At 30.9% G+C, this 6,819-nt stretch overlaps 1 long non-coding RNA gene across 2 annotated transcripts; it reads left to right on the top strand.

Annotated features, from left to right (window-relative positions):
* The first annotated feature begins 746 nt into the window (after window positions 1-746).
* Window positions 747-5,744, top strand: LOC145001976 (uncharacterized). Of its 2 annotated transcripts, XR_013661769.1 has the most exons (6): window positions 747-875; window positions 3,760-3,809; window positions 3,984-4,044; window positions 4,260-4,373; window positions 4,529-5,156; window positions 5,686-5,744. It is a non-coding gene; the product is annotated as an uncharacterized LOC145001976 (long non-coding RNA). The 2 variants fall into 2 exon arrangements; XR_013661768.1 differs by having other exon boundaries at window positions 3,984-4,373.
* The last annotated feature ends 1,075 nt before the right edge of the window (window positions 5,745-6,819 follow it).

Below are 6,819 nucleotides of genomic sequence, written 5' to 3'. Positions count from 1 at the left end.
ACATAGTCATTTTCCTATAAGAAAAAAGGTTGGGATAATTTATAAATATTGTAAAATTTTTTTCTTAAACACGTTGGTACATTTTTTAAACCTATTGATTGTTTTCAAACTTATATAAAATTTCAATTTTAATCCCTGCATCTTTGTATATTATTGACTGTATAAGTGGTTAGTTGAACATTGTTTTTTTTAACAAATGATGTCTTACAACAATGATACCAAATCCCTATAAGTGATTGAATATTGTTGAGGCCGTATGATTGATACAAAGCTTCTTAAAATCCTGGTCCGGTTCATAAAACCTGGTATACAACTATTATTATTTACAAAATATAAGATATAATTTATTTAATATATAATATAATCGTGCGGTGCGGTTCGGTTTTTTCGGTCGGTGTATATATCAAAACCGCACAACAACGAAAACTTTTGGTTTTTGCAAAAGTAGAAACCACACCATTGGTTTCGGTTTATACAGTTTTTTCGGTTTTGATTCGGTTTTTACTTACCCTAGTTTTCATAGAATAAGTTGGACGTTCAATGTTAGTGCTAAGGATTTAGTGTTAGCTTTGTAAACTTTTGTGGATGAGCACGCAAGTATATGATAATATTCTTCGTCCCAATGTTTTTGTGTTTTTTGTAGTAGCACGCAAGTATATGCTTTCGGTTGGCAATCTTTCATTACTCAGTAATTTATATAAATTATGTTGCATTTGTATATTTATATTTGGCACTTATACCTAATTTTTCTTTAGCTTTTTCTATCTTCATTGAAATCCAATGTGTCATAGGCAACTTCATGTACACAACTACATCACGGAAGCTAAGATCATGACCCATCATCATATACATAATTGCACCATGTGGAACTCATTGTAAGTATGATTAAATACAAGGATTTTCCATATGCATAAAAGTTACGTACATACATCACCTGAATATGTTTTTAATTAAACATATATATGGGGCAAAAATAGTGTTTTTTTACATATGCATCACCCAATGATATTTTGGTTATTATTGTATCTAGAATTTATTCAGATTTATCGTTTGTAAGATGCGATGGAGTAAGTGGTGGTACCCTAGCATAACTTTTAAATGGGGTTCCGCATTGTGTGTATGGTGATAATCCTTGAGAGTAGTGGTAGGCATGCTCGATGGTTGAACAAAATCGATGTATCTGATAAGATGGCCGAAAAGTCGTTCATATTAGAACTTAACAATATTGCTGATAAATTTTACCACTGATTCGAAATCAATGGTTGCATTATACTTCAAATATATCATATGCCAAGTAATCGAATATCACACGTAAAAGCTTTCTACATATTTATGGATATATTATCTTATTGTTCAAGAAAACAAATGCAATTGTCCTATTATTTATCATGCAAGTCATTAATCCATACACAAGTTGTTATACGTGCTAATCATAATATCTTTATAGTATAAATTTCGTGCATAACAAAGTTATGCACGAAAATTTGACATCATGAAGTACGGTGGTATGATAATCAATGAATTCTTGATATCTTGAGGATTGTTTAAGTTCATTTTGGTTTTAATATTTCTACTCATTGTTCGAGTTTCAACAAGTTAAATTTAATTTGCGATGATCCTGAGTGAGGGCACTTTCATTTTAAAGAAAAAAATTGAAAACAACGTTACAGGAGAATGTATGAAAATGTTAGAGAGAGAGAGAGAGAGAGAGAGAGAGAGGTCATCCTTACGTTGTATGAGTATCTATACTTATAATACTTACAAAATACTGAAAACAGCTTGGGCTGACAACGCAAGTTGTCCTCGAGCAGATCCTAAACTTGCCTTTCTCCTCTTTACACCTCTTTACTTCGAGTCTTTGGTCATGTTTTTCCATTGCAATTTTAACTTGGGCCACCAACTTAGCATATATGCCAACTCCTTGCCCCCTTAACGTGGCATTGGGGGGTCGGGGAGGAGGGGGGAACCCAATGACCCCCATATTTTATCGCATTAACGATCAAAATGGCTATATATATATATATATATATATATATATATATATATATATATATATATATATATATATATATATATATATATATATATATATCCAAATTAAGATATATGCCAACTCCTTACCCCTTGACCTTAAGGTGGGGGGGGGCAATGACCCCCACATTTTATTGTATTCATGATCAAAGTCGATATATATATATATATATATATATATATATATATATATATATATATATATATATATATATATATATATATATATATATATATATATATATATATATATATATATATATATATTATACCTTAATATACATATTTGGTCAAAGGTTGGAAATTAAGAGGTACAAACCATTATTGCTTCTTGTACAATGATTTTATGCATTAAAAGTGATAATCTTATTTTGGTTAAGGGTTGAAAAAGTCAACTTAAGAGTTGATAAGAATGGACAGATGGTTTAGTAGTGCGGGGGGGGGGGGGGGGGGGGGGTTGAAGTTTGAATTACTATTTCTCATTTTCAGCCATGTCAATCGGTCAAACCTGACTTTCAGAAACAATAACCTCTTACCTCCTCTCTATAAAAACCTCTCCAAATTCTTACAAGTTTTGAATATCCAAGCTTCACTTTTAACTATTAGACCATCATTTACTATCATATCTCTGACTCTCGAACCCTAATAATTTTCATCTCCCTTCCCAGCGACCAACCCGCATGACCTCATCGATCATCAGAACCCAAACCAGGTAAAATGTTTCACCATCCAAGCATCATCGAGTTATAATGTCAAAACTTAATGCCCTTCTCCACCATATCTTTGACGACACCCATGGTGGTCGATTCATGTCTTTAGCCTATGATTTTGCCATTGTTCCAAATGAAGGAATCGAAGAAAGGTTCACCAAATAAATGCATACACATGTCAACATGAGTTTATATTTTATGTTTTGTGGTTTCTATATATGAAACACTAATCTATACTCTCGATTCTTGAATCTGGGTTTCAGGCCGCCTTCCCCTCACCATCAGGTTATAGCTTCCTTACTCTCAGGCTTCAAAAAATTAGATTAAAAATGTCTCACATGTTAATCTCTTTCTCCTAATTCCTATCAAGTTATAGCTTATACTCCTTCATTTCTTATTTCCTATCAAAACTTTTATTGAACCAGTTGGTCTAGAAAGGTTTCTATGTGTAATATTTTTTCTACATAAATTTGTAATATATGACTACTTCAAATCAGAACAACCATCACATATTCACCACTATCGCAACCTCCTCCCATTCATCCCGTGTTCCGCCTCCTTTCGCTTTCACCCACATCGATCCCTAACACCAACACCGCCACCGTTTCTAATGCTATATAAATGTTCGTAAATCACAAAGGTGAGATTTCTTATGTTTTTGTGCTTTTGAGTTCTCATCATTTGTTTCGTTTGTATGATTTTGTAGGTGCAAATCTAAGTCGTCACACCTTAGTCACCCCAACAACACACCATCGTATCAACCATCATCACCACCATCCACCACTGCACAATTCATCTAGCCCTAAATCATCGTCATCACCACCTACAACCACCCACTGCCACCCTCTAACCAACTGTATTTAAACACTAAATTCATTGTCACCTTTAATTCTGCATTAATTTTATGTTATTTGGTAGCTTAAATTTAAGGCTTTAATGTTACTATATAGTTTGAGGTTGCAAACTATCAAACCATGCTCACCTCTAAGATTTTTTAAAACTATGATGAATATTACAGGAATGTGAAGGAAAGGAGGTGCCTCAACATGAACCTGAACTAAATCAGTTGTAAGATTAGTTTCATTTCTCAGAGATTTTAAAGATTGATAGGTTTCTGTTGATTTTCCAAACTTATTCCAGTGACCATATATGTGAAATCACATAGCTTTTAATTGATGCTTAATGAAAAAAATCATCCGTTATTAAAATCTCTTACTAATACATTATATTTTTTTTTTCCAGGATTATTCTCATATTTATATTTAGCGGACATCCAATGAGGTTATTGAAATACTATGTACAGGTGGCACCCTATGCTCTAATCCTCCCACATATTTTGTTGATGATTAATTTTCAAATCTTTTGGATTAGAAAATGTATTTTTTGTATAAACAATTCACGATATCTAGGAAAGAGGTTTGCCAGTTTCTGTATATCAGGATATGTGTATTTCACTGTCTGTGTATATCTGACTGCACGTGTATGTGTATAACTTCTAGTGTTTGATTTGGGTTTTAGAATATAATTTGAAGTTCAGGAAGCTTGGGATGGGAGCCTGGTCCTGGGTGATACTTGTTAAAGGAACAAATTTGAATGGGATGGCTCTATGCAAATTCCATGTGAAATTTTAAGGTATAATCATATTCAAACTAATTAAGATCGATCCTACAGAATTGGCAAAAAAAATAATAATTAATCTTGATGTTAATTTGCAAAGTCTACATTTAAGTACATTAATCTTTCAAATTTTTTTAATTAATATTATTATAATTTTTTTTGATTGGTAGCTTTTTGGCAACATCATTACACCAAAGACACTCAACTCCATGGAAAGAAAGGTTGTGGTGAAAAACAATTTTGGATATATTTCATATCAATCCAAGGACTCACCATCCATCGATCTGGTCAAGGCTTGATCTGGTGGGGAAATTAGGTTAAGTTTCTTCCTTAATGTATGTGTGTGGTATATGATGTGTGAGTGTGTGTGTGGTAGTCTGTTTATATAAAATGAAACAAACATTTATTGATTAGTTTATCATATCATTATACTTTTAACTCTTTATTAAAAAAATGCTTTGAAAAGTTTATCTGGTATAACATCATATTTTCAATTTACTTTTTAATACTGCAACTATAACCGTTGAATCGGATGGACTTAGATTTATGTTAAATTTGAAGCTTTTGCCCTTGTTAATGGTTTGGAGTTTGAGGTCATTAAATAACTCTGATGCTTGTTGGATCTTGCTCGAATTGATTGAGTTATGTAAGTTTTCCATGATTTTGATGATTTTTCCCCTTGATGTTGATGTCTTAATTGGATGATGTACAAGACCTCCTTCCTTACATCAGTGAGTCGATGTCAAGGCTAGAGGCGCAACATTATAGGAATTTCCATCAACCTAGCAAAATTTGAAGGTAAATGTGCTTTTTGATCTTACATGTATGTATCTATGTTTATAACTTTGGTTTGAAAGTTATAGAATCTGATGGTTGTTTTTTATGTCCTCTGCATAGTTTATTTGGTTAGTTTAATGATAAGGAGCTTCAATGCTATTCATGAACTTGATAGATCAACTTAACTTTTTCCTGTTCTACATGTTTCCGGTAACTGAAAAGCAAAAGAAATTAGACTTTTTGTTGAGTTCTAACATTTTACCAAAAAAAAAACATGGTTCAACTATGAAAAATACTTAAAAATTTATTTGTTATTTCTCTTGCGCTGATTTAGGTTACAGGAGAACAACTTGCAATTTTTTATCTCTAAAAGACATTTGGAACCATTTTTTGTAGTTATTGTTATTGTACAACTATTTTGTGTAGCGATTGTTGGTTTAAATAGTTTCTACTGTAATATATAAGCGTTATGTGTACTGTTTTATGATAAATTATTTAGTTGATTTATATAACTAATTTCTTGAGACTTTATTTAAAATTTTACGTGTAGGTCTGATTATGAAGAGTATATCTACCGGCTGAAAGATTATGAATATTAGAAAGTTGAAAGTAATGTATAAAAACTATGTAATTTTTGTTAGTGTTCTTTGTTTTTCATTTCGTCGAGCAGTGTGAAAAAATAACATAATCGCCATGTTTTATGGTCTTTTTTATTTTTTCCATGTTTTTCATGTGAGATTTTGTGTTTTTATTTCATGGTTATAAAAAAGAAGTTAAAGTCCTTAGATTGATAGTGTTTGTGGAAACGATTTTTAATTTTAATTGACATATTAAATATTGATTTTGAGTTTATTTTAGGTAATTAATATATATAAATGATTTTTAATAGTAGTCCAACCGGTCGAACCAATCTCCAAAACTAGAAAAACTGGATGAAGTAATAATTACATTATTATTAATTTTACTATAAAGACAATATAAAAATTAAAATAAATAAATAATTTTTTAAATTCCTGGTTTTTACTGGTTCTACGAGATTGGTTTTTACGATTTCACATGATGAACGGTTTTTTGGCCTCTATGACATGATCCTGGCTGAACTGACCGGTCCGACTCGATTTTCAAAATATGACATAATCCTATCAAAAACTTAGAACTTAAAATGGTATGCATTTCCTTTTTAACATAAATACTAATAATATACATAAAATAATTAGCCAAAGATATGTGAAATGAATTGTGACAAATAATCAAACTTGGTTAAAAAATAAGGTGACTCTTACAAAAATGACCTCAATATTTATTTTTAAAACGTATTATTAGATCAAAAAGTACAATCATATCAAATAGATTGACTTTCTAAATGGATGAGGTAATTATGTAGCTTCTGCTAGCATGCCACTTATTGATAATTGTTTTATATGTAGTAAACTATCTGCACAAAAGAACAAAAGAATTAATCGCTTGTAGAAACTAATTTGTGAAAAAAATATTCGCACCCGTTGCTTGACACGGGTAAACGACTATTATATATATATATATATATATATATATATATATATATATATATATATATATATATATATATATATATATATATATATCTCCCTATCTTTACATACTTATAAAGTTTGCATTTTTCCTTGATCGTCATGCATTTAAAACCCCCACAATAATTTGCTAA

The sequence above is a fragment of the Lactuca saligna genome, chromosome 6 (genome assembly GCF_052625555.1).
Source record: "Lactuca saligna cultivar CGN05327 chromosome 6, ASM5262555v1, whole genome shotgun sequence".
NCBI lineage: Eukaryota > Viridiplantae > Streptophyta > Magnoliopsida > Asterales > Asteraceae > Lactuca > Lactuca saligna.
This window is presented reverse-complemented; position numbering and strand designations above follow the sequence as displayed.